General features: G+C 35.8%; 1 pseudogene; it reads right to left on the minus strand.

Moving 5' to 3' along the window:
* The window catches only part of LOC116117288, a 43,110-nt pseudogene extending 36,613 nt beyond the window's left edge, over window positions 1-6,497 (minus strand).
* Window positions 6,498-11,441: the final 4,944 nt, after the last annotated feature.

Consider the following 11,441-nt stretch of genomic DNA (forward strand, 5'->3'; position numbering starts at 1 on the left):
GGTCGTTCTTGATACTCAAGCTAATAAGGTATGCAAGTTGCAGAGATCCATTTGGACTCAAACAAGCTTCAAGGAGCTGGAACATTCGTTTTGATGAAGCCGTAAAAGAATTCGGTTCATTAGAACGAAGATGAGCCCTGTGTTTACAAGAAAGTGAGTGGGAGCACAGTAGCATTCTAGTGTTGTAGTCGATGACATACTTCTGATCGGGAATGATGTACCAAACTTACGTCGGGAAAGACTTGGTTATCCAAGTGCTTCTCCATGAAGGACTTAGGGGAAGCAGCCTACACCTTGGTATAAAGATCTATCGTGATAGATCGCGTAGGTTGCTTGGCCTAAGTCAGAGTGCATATATGACAAAGTACTGAAACGATTCAGTATGGAAGAATCCAAGAATGGATTTCTTCCTATGTCACATGGTGTTAATCTCTCTAAGGAATTGTGTCCTAAACACAAGATGAGAGAGATAGGTGAAGAGGATCCCATATGCATCAGCAATTGGATCTATCATGTATGCCAAGCTATGTACTCGGATTGATGTCTTATGTGCTTTGAGCACTTGTGGTAGATATCAATCGGATCAGGTGAGCGTCACTGGATGGCTGTCAAGAATATTCTTAAGTACCTGAAGAGGAATAAGGATATTTCTTGGTTTATGGAGGAAGATGAGCTCACTGTAAGAGGATACAGTGATGCCAGTTTCCAAACGGACAAAGATGATTATCGATCGCCATCAGGGTTTGTATTTATCTCAATAGCGGTGCAGTGAGCTGGAAGAGCTCCAAGCAAAGCACTGTAGCGGACTCTACAATGGAAGCTGAGTATATTGCATTGTCAGTGCGGCCAATGAGGCAGTCTGGATTAAGAAGTCGTCACTGAACTTGGTGTGGTTCCCATGATTGTTGATCCTATAGACATCTAGTGGACAACAATGGAGCAATTGCTCAAGCCAGGAACCACGGTCTCATCAGAAGCCAGACACATACTCCGACAATTCCATCTCATAAGAGAGATAGTTGAGAGGAAAGACAGTGCAGATTAGTAAAGTGCATACTGACGCAATCTCGCAGATCCACTTACAAAGCCTTATCGCAGCAGAAGCATGAAAGGCACTTGAGATCATTGGTATCAAATACAGAATGATTGGCTATAGTGCAAGTGGGAGATTGTTAGAGTAGATGCCCTAGAGCCAATCAATTATTGTAGAATTGACTCTTTGTAATAATGCATTAATCAATAATAAAAGGCATTTATTCTATATCGCGTAAATCATATTATTGCATATGTATGATATATGTCCTAAATGGTAAATCGTGACGAGGGTATCAAGTGTTCAAATCTTGATAGTGAGAAACCCTATGAGCACATATGGTGGCCATTCTAGAAACGTCGTAGCCCAGTATTTTCTGAAGTAAGGGCACAGATAATACGGTAAGGCTATCATAGTGTTGAAAGACCCTGTAAAGGCAGTGACTGATCCACTTGTCAAGGTGTTTGGTGAACCTGGTGCAACACATGGGTGCTTGCTGTAGGCGATACATGCAGCAAGTTCAGGACTGACCCAAGAGGATTCCATATGGATGGTACCCTATGTCTATGAAAAATCCTCTAACAATGGTGGTGCATGTGATCCTAGACTTGAGATCCCGAGAGGCCTTGTGCACCGATTGGTGAGTTTGACACTAGCCTATGCAGTTCTTTCAGAGCTGTCAATACGGTGGTGATTGGTGCATCAAGAGGTATCAGACTATGGTGGATTGACAGAGGATCATCACTCCCGGGTAGGGGAGAAGTTATCCACAGCGCAATTCAGTAATGGCATGACACTAAAACTGTGGCCACAGTGGGATTGAGTTGTTGCTCTATCCGGATTAATACAGGTCATTGGTCCAGAAAAGAATACATAAATCGAGAGTAACCGAAGGTGACACTTTGCTATGCTTCGTCTGTTGAGATAAAGATGATGAAAGGATTATGTACGAAACCATATCGTTGACAGGTTGCTACTTGCTGAATCGAATCTATTACGGGTGGCCATGATGCCTTGTAGGGGCCAATCGTGGTTGTGTTAGTGAGACGATTAATTGGTGTTAATCGCGTAATATACAATACCGGTATGATGAGGAGCCTAGGTCACACACATAGAAGATAATTTAAGAGCCAGAAGAAAGAAGGGCGTTTTTGTTTTGGGGAAAGGGTATTTTGGTAATTTCACAGTGCAATTAAATTTGCTGCGGTCGTAGCCTTTATTAATTTATTAGAAATTAAATAATGTGAAATTCGTTTAAATATTTGTTCGCATATATTTAAATAAATTATTCATTATGTTAAATGTTAATATATATATAATTTAATTGATTTTTAATTGAAATAATGATGAAATAAATAAAATATCTAATTTGGGAGTGTTTGGAACATGGGGTGTTTGGGTGGAGCCAAGCCCCCCATTCCATGTGGGAATAGGGAAACTTGGTTTGCCTATAAAAAGAATAGTGTTTGTGTGATTAATTTTTAATTCATTTTTTTGCCTTTTTGATTAAAGAAAAGATAAACACACAGCAGCGTTTTGGAGACTCTCCACGCCACTTTCATCCTTTTGATGAAAAATCAAATACTCCTTTTCTTCTTGATTTCTTAAGGCCAAGGAGGATCTAGCAAATCCCTCCTTGGTTCTTGTTGATTGTCTTCGTGTGGACCTCTACGGTTCGATCCTATACTTGGATCGGTAGCAAACACGTTCAGAGACAATATTGGTGGAGCCTCCAACGTGGGTATGAATCTAAACTTTAGATTTATTTTATTTTCTGCAGATTCTTGATATTATACATAAACTGTAAAATTTGTGCCTTGATTTTGGGCTTAAAGGAACGATCTACGGTTGTATAAAATTTTTGTTTTCCGCTGTGCAACCGGGTCGTTTCCTAACAATAAGGACTTCTTCAATTGTTGAATCTATAATATTCAATATCTTCCCATAAACTGAACTCCGTTAAAAACTTAAGAACTTTTGAATTCTTCAAGTGTTGAGTTTATGATACTCAATATGCTCCTGTAAGCTAAACTTCCTTAACAGCTTCTCCCACCAATTCTTAACTAATGTTTTGGTGGTTACAAACAAAAAATGATGCCTGGAGAATTCACTTTATCAATAATATTTTGCCAGAACATGTCAGTGTTAGAATATATTAGTGTATGCCCTAGAAACCATTCGTGTTGTTGGTTTCAGAGTATTTTGTCTTGTATCAATATATCATAAATAATAGAAGAAAGAGTTCTTCAATTCATAAATATAAGTTGCTTCATTTATTTAGTCATGCATTTAAAATAAAGTATGTATATGAATTGTCCAGATAGTTCATTTAATCACTAAATGAATTATCAAAAGGGTTCCCTACGGAAGCAATATAATTTGGGCAATTATAGTGCATAGTAGGCATACTGGATGCTTCCAAAGGATATCATGAGTTGATATAAGTATGGATGACGACGATAGTCATGTCACTGGGGCATTAGTATGGATTAGCGGTTGGTGAACTGTTTTTCGAACATGACTGAATAACGACAAATCACTTGGAAAAGCATGTAGTCAATGATTTATCGTTTGGTTATATCAGTGCACGATATAATCCTTTGACCTGAGACATTGTGGTCAAATCCGATACGGATGCGTATGGTTCATACGATGTATAACTACGAGACTAGCCATGTTTCGTATGATAAAGCCTATTTGGTCATGTGTTGTTCATATGCAGAAACGAACGATGGTCAAGAAAGGATCCATTGACTCGGAAATATAGGATCAGGAGTACCGCTGACTCCATCCGAATTCGAGTTCCTGGTCGAACGTCGATAAATGTCGGAAATCAGAATCTCTGGCCAAAGTCTATTATTAGTCATACGAAAGCAAGTTCATGATGACGAGTTCCGAACATATTGATCGACGATTCGGTTTCAGATCGAGTTTAGGATTTTGACGTTCCATGAATCCGTGCTCGATTAGGATATATCAATGGAGGGACTTTACCTGCATGGTACATATGATCTGAAATGGGTTAGATGAAGTCTTTCTTCATCGTGGTTTAGGGACTATGGCACATTGCTAGATGTTTACCATAGTTGTTTGGCCTCCGGACAGGTTTCCGAATTCATCTAGAACCAGCTCACAGCTAATCCACAGTGGACCTACATGGTCACACCAATAGCCTTGAGAAGTTAGAGAAGGATAAGAGAGAGAAATGACTATCCGAAGAGGGCTAGCACCTTCCGAGGGTAATGACGGGATTTTTATGGTAATAGTTACATAGAAAATTATTTGTGACATTTTAAGGGTTAAAATGGTCAAGCAATAATTAATTGCATTTAATTATTATATCTTAAAGCGTTAAGATAAATGAGATGAACGAAAATAACCTTTTAATAGTTAAAGGGCAAAAGGGTAAACCTATGGGTTGTTAATGTAAACTAGTTTAGTTTACATTGGCCCTTGAATAATATTGATTATTCAAAGGGTAAAATAATAAATGCGTGGGCTCCTTTTAAAATAATATTTTATTGGGGCATAGAAGTGAAAAACAACTCATTGCAAAATGGCCCATGTATATATAAATGCAAATGGTTGCATTTTAGGTCATTCATTCACTTTGTTCACTCAAAAGGAAATCAATATCTCTCTCTTAGGGTTTGGCCACTCTCTTACTTTCTCAAGGTGATGTTAAAGTGTGGAGTACTCATCTCTTTGAGTTCTGGCTTCATCAACCTTAAGCAAAGGAGAAGGTATAATGTTTCTCAAACTTTGTTTGAAATTATTGAATCCTATTAATCCAATCTTTCATGTTTTCAATCTACATTTTCGCCACCTCTTCATGTTGTTTCTTTCAGTCAGTCCTCCAAATTCAATACTTGATTTCAAATACCAATAGCATGTCATGTACTTCAGAGTAGTGTATTACAAACTACTAACAGCTCTGAGTACTTGAACTGTAGAACTGATCACCTGAACTGCAGGACTGATTACCTTCATTTTTTGGAATTACATAACTAACCTTCAACTTGTCTTGTAACATTGCAAACCTGGAGTTTGATAAGGCCTTGGTCAGGACATCTGCTATCTGATACTCAGAGGCAATGTACTGAACATGCAGCAACTTCCTAGTTACCAATTCCCTAACAAAATGCATATAAATTTTGCTGAGTTTTGTTCGGGCATGAAATACATAGTTTGATGACAGTGCCCCAGCACTCATGTTGTCACACCACACAATTTGAGTATTAGCTATAGACACACCAATCTCCTTAAACAAATTTTGCACCCAAACTAACTCAGTAGCAGCTTGACTAAGTGACATGTACTCTACTTTAGTTAAGGACAAAGAGACAACTCTTTGTTTTATGGATGACCATTGGATCAAATTTCCACCTAAAAATACACTATATCCACTAGTGGACCAACGATCAATAACATCTCCAGCCTAGTCTGCATCTGTAAAAGCTTCTAACGTAAAAGGTTTGTCTCTGGTGAACAAGATGTCATGATCCAAAGTGCCTTTAAGATACCAAAGAACTCTTTTACATGCTGTCCAATGAACAACTGTAGGATGTTGTAAAAACTAACTCAATTTATTGACTGAAAAAGCTAACTCTAGCCGAGACAAAATTAAGTATTGTAACCCACCTATAATACTTTTGTATAATGTGGGTTGATCAAAGGCTTCTCCATCTTCTTTACCAAGTTTCAAACCTATAACCATAGGTGTTAGGCAAGGTTTAGAGTCTTGCATACTAGCCTTTAGAAGTAGGTCCTTGGCATATTTGGCTTGAGGTAACAACAAACCAGAAGAATTTTGTTTTATAAAAGCCAAGAAAATATTGAACCTCTCCAAGAGTCTTTAGAGCAAAAGTAGCATTTAAATTAGTCACTACTTGGGAGATAAGCTGAGGGTCATTACCTGTCACAAGTATATCATCAACATACACTAAAAGATATAGTTCTTGTTTCTCCTTTTGATAGTAGAACAAGCTAACATCTGAGGTGGAATTGACAGTAAGGCATTCTTTAATTTGTCAAACCAAGCTCTAAGAGCTTGTTTAAGACCATACAACGAATTGTTCAGCCTGCAAACATGTCTAACTTATGAAGAATTAGAAACAGAAAATCCTTCAATAGGAGCCATAAAAACTTGCTCTGTGAGTTACCCATTTAGGAATGTGTTATTGACATCAAGTTCCTATATGGACCAACTATGATGGACAGCCAAGGACAACATGATCCTAATGGTAGCAGCTTTAAGAACCAAGGAAAAAGTGTCGAAATAGTCCAACCAAGGAGTTTTTTGGAAGCCTTTGGCTACCAACCTGGCTTTTTACTTTTGGAGTGTACCATCTGAGTTTAATTTAGTTTTGAAAACCCATTTACTACCAACCACATTCATGCCTTCCTCATATGGAACCAATTCCCATGTTTTGTTCCTCGTTAATGCCTGATATTCATGATCCATGGCCTATTGCCACTCAGAGATTTGTAGAGCTTCAATAACTAATTTTGGTTCAAGGAGAATAATGGAAGTAGAGACCGGGGCCTGATATCCATAGGCAGCAGATTTACTCTTAGATCTAGTGATCATTGAATGTGTGTTTGGAGATGTATTAGATGAAGGTGAAAGCACCACTTCCAATTGAATTCTAGGAACATCTATGGCTGAAAGAGAATCTTGTTCTAAAGTAGGCACTGGACAAGAGGAATGAGGTATTGGAGAAGCATTTATACCACCAGAAGAGGAACTATTTGGAGAGGCAAAAGAAGACATTGATATAACAGGACCAAGAGCAACTGCAACAGATTTAGCAACATTGGAATATGAAGATTTAGTAGACTGAGCAGAAGAAGAATGAAGTAAGGTAGACTCAATAGAAGACACGCATGCTGGTAGTACCTAGGGTTGACCAGAACTTTGTACGGCTAACTCAACTAGACAATCATCAACAGAAGAAGGTTGAAAACCAGATTTAAAAGGGAACTCTGATTCATTGAATTTCATTTGCTTGACAATGTAAACTCTATCAGTGGAGGAAAGACATAGATAGCCTTTGTGAGACAAGTTGTAGCCGAGAAAGACACACTTTTTAGTGTGAAAAACCAACTTATGTTTATTGTATAGTCTAAGGTAAGGACAACAACTACAACCAAAGACTTTAAACTCACAATAAGTGGTTCTTGATTAAACAACACATAATATAGAGACACAAAATCAAAGGCTGGAGTAGGTAACTTGTTGAGCAAATAAGTAGTTGTACTAAAGGCTGACCACCAAAATTTTAAAGGCATTACAGCATGTGCGAAGAGGGATAAACCATATTCTGTAATAGACCTATGTTTTCTCTCTACTCTTCTATTTTGTTGATGGAGATAAGGACAAGAATGTCAAAACATAATCCCCTACTTTTGTAAATAACCAGAGAAGGACCTATATTCTCCACCCCAATCGGTTTGTGAACACTTCAATTTAGCATTTAATTGTTTCTCCACAAAGTAATCAAATTGGACAAACACAACACAAGCTTCGGACTTGAGTTTTAATAGATAAATCCAGGTAAAGCAATTGAAATGATCAACAAAAATAATGTAGTATCTGTAACCTTCTTTAAAGAGAACAAGGGTTAGACCCCATAGATCAGAGTGTACCAGTTCTAAGGGAACTTTAGCTCTCGAATTGGAAATTGGAAAGTGAGACTGTTGTAATTTGCCATACTGGAATGCTTCACAAAAAACAGCTATATTACTCAAACTATTCTTTACATTCATCTTATTTAAGATTGCATGAAGTGTTCTTACATTGGGATGACCCAATCGTGCATGCCATAACAAATACAAATCTAAGCATGTCTTTATTACAACTCAAACCATAAGCAAACGAGTTAACCATACTAAACAATTCTGAATTAGGTTGCTTAACAACTCCTGATGACAAACTAGTAGTAGTATTATGAGACTTAGAAGAGGAATAAGACTTAGTTGGTGCTGATGAACACACAATAGAGGATGAGACATTATTGCTGGACAAATGTTGAGGAGAGACAACATTCTTTGATAGTTCCAGTTGATACAAGCCATTCTTCACAGTGCCTCGGAGTAGAACAGCCTTACTAGTTTTGTCCTTTATCAAGCAAACATCCAATTGAAATTCAACTATGACATTATTGTCATTAGTAATCTAAGAAATACTCAACAGATTTTTTGTAATTTGCAGAACACAGAGGATATTTTTAAGTTGAAAAACTTTATGAGTATCAAAAGAAGAAACCATAAGCATACCTGTGTGAGTAATGGGAATAGCATCTCCATTACCAACTTGCACTTTGGAACCTCTTGGATAAAGAGACTTCATTATAAGATTAGAGCCACTTGTTGTCATATGATAAGATGCCCTTGAATCCAAATACCAAGCTTGATCACTTATTGTATGTGGTGTTGTTACTACCAGATAGGAAGTTCCTACAGACTATGGTACCTCAAGACCAGTCGTAGATGAGACAGTAGAAGGACCAACATTAGTATTCTGATATTGAGGTAAGGGCTGATATGAAGAAGGATCAGTAAGTGAAACTGATCAAATGTGATTCAGACATGGTTTAACACTAGAATATCATGAAATCTAGCATAGGAATTATGAGTAGAACCATTAGGTAGGTAACTAGTAGCTAGCAGACCTTGAACAGATTCAGCAGAAAGTCCTACAAAATTTTTATGTGCTGTAAAATTTTCTTGTGATAGACTTGGAACATTGTAAGTAGAGGACTGAACTGGAGCAACATAAGAAGAGTTAAGAAAGCCTTGATAACCCTAGTCAAATCTATAATAACATTGCAGAGCAGAGTAACCAAATTTGCCACAAACTTGACAGATTAATTTTGGTTTAAAATATCCTCTACCTCTGCTACTTCCTTTCATCATGTTGTTTGGAAAAGGAGCACCACCAGATGTAAAAGCTTGAGGATAGATTGGTCTGTTAAGCACGAAATTACGTCCTAGATAACCATTATTCACAGAATTCACATTCCCTCCTATAGGATGAGTTAACTGATTCACAGAAACACTAGGTGAAACACTATGTTGATAACCAAAATCTGAGGATGGAGAGTAACCTGATATTCCTGACTGTAGCATTTGCAAGTTGTTCTTAAATGAGTTTCTAGCCATAGTAGGTACTCTTATAGAAGACTCAACAGAATTTTGCTTGGAGGCAATCAGTGCAGAGGTAAGATGTTCATGAAAGTTGGTCAAGGCATTATTCCACATTTCCAACCGTAACTCATGTTTATGAAGAACAAATTGAGCTTCCTGAATACTTGTTGTGTTACTATTATATGTCAAACTTGCCACTACAGCGTCATATTCTGGTCCAAGACCATCCAAAATGTACAAGAGTAACTCTTCATCACTAACATTAACTCCACTAGCCACATGCTCATCACCTAACTCCTTCATCTTTAAAACATATGCATACTCATTCATACTTAAGGAGTCTTATTTTGTGTTTTGTAGCATATTTCTTAGGTGTAATGTCCTGGCTTTCGAAATTGATTGAAAATGGAGTTCTAATGTATTCCAAATTTCATAGGCACTCACACACTTAGCTACATGTCTGAACATAGATTCTGAAATAGATGCAAACAACCAGCTAACTAGAATTGTAAAACTTAGGGTTTGATTTCTTTATTAGTTCTTCACTTTCAGTAGATTTTTCGATTAAAAACAGAGGAGGATAGATATTCTCACCAGTAATAAATCCATCGAGGCCGTGAGAGGCAAGAGAAGGAAAGACTTCCGACCTCCAATAGCCATAATTCTTTTCGACTAATTTCACAAAAAGAGCAGGAAGAATTTAATGAACAACTAAATTTCCAGAGCTTGAACCAGTGGCTAGTTCAATTTCACGTTTAGAGTTGAAATTGGAGAATTCAGGAATCGAGTTAGCTATTGACGCTTGTCTAGGGCTTTGATACCATGAAACGATTGAAGAAGCAAAATCAAGAACGTAACTAATTGAACGAAATATAACAGAGCAAAATTTAGTAGAAGAGAAAAAATTGAATTTTGCATTTCTTAAAATTCTGTTACAGAAGGAGGGCAACATTTATAATAGTGGTTATATCAAAACGCACCGTACCACTTAAAGACCTATTTTGTTACCAAAAAAAAAAAAAAAAAAAACCCTAGTATAGTTGTAAACATTACAAATACAACCCTGAAATATCAACAAGGACTTCAGGCCTTTATACTTAATATTATAGAATACAATATAACTACCAATGTTAAAAAGTAAAACTAAACCAAAATAAAATCAATTACCTGATATAGTTTTTAATTTTTATTTTTGGAATTTTGTCAATTTAAAAGGTTTGAATAATCGTTTTGCATATTCTATATCCATATTATAACGGTCAATTTCGTGGAAGATAATTAATAAGGGTATAATAGACTTTTCATATCCTAACACATTTTTTATTTAACTTAAATGGTCTTATACCGTTAAGTGCCCTATTTTTGTCTTTTTAAAAACTTGTCTCTTTTCAATTGTTTTTATTGACATGTGTCCTCTATTTTGACTTTCTCCCTTATTTGTAATATTTAAACTTTGAAATCAAACATACTTTTAAATATTTATCTAATTTTTTTATTTTTATTTTTATTTTAGTTTTTAAAATTAAAATTGAAGGACTAAAGCCAAATGTATAATTAGGGGTATCTAAGTTTTTTGTTGATTTCTGTTAAAATTAATAGCAAGTGTCCCTAAATTGAACAAATTGATACTTTTCTTTGTTTTGTTCCTAAATTAAACAAAGTTAATATTTTAGTGGTGCTAAATTGAACAAATTAAAACTTGTGTCCTGTTTTTAGCATTTCAAGAAATGTTGCACCTAAGTTAATAATATCCCTAACTAAAATTTCAAAAACAATTCATATGAATTTATAGAAACTTAGAAATAAAATTAAAAATTTCCGGATAATTCCATTAGTTGTTCATAAGAAAACATGAAAAGTTTATTTTTACTGTTTTTTTATAAATAAAAAATTAAAGGATTTCAATTACGTTGAAGATGAACGTCATAATGACATAAACATGATGAAAATAAAATTATGTCAAAATCATAGTTGAAGAATTTGTTATAAGTATAAGATATTTTAAAAATAAAGAAATTAATTAAATCATAACAAGAGGTTCTGCATGAGAACTCAGATTTGAATTTTGATGTTACAAATACAAATCGATCTGTGTCTAAAATCCAAAGTGATAGTGTGCCCAATTAAGGTATTAGACATTCTTAGGTAATCTCATAAATTCGAGGTCAATTTAAATTAAATAAATGATTTGACAAACGAAAATTAAGTATCCTTGTTATTGATTGGACATCGGAATTTTATTTGTTATTCATCTATTTTT

This window comes from Pistacia vera, unplaced genomic scaffold (assembly GCF_008641045.1).
Source record: "Pistacia vera cultivar Batoury unplaced genomic scaffold, PisVer_v2 Contig802, whole genome shotgun sequence".
NCBI lineage: Eukaryota > Viridiplantae > Streptophyta > Magnoliopsida > Sapindales > Anacardiaceae > Pistacia > Pistacia vera.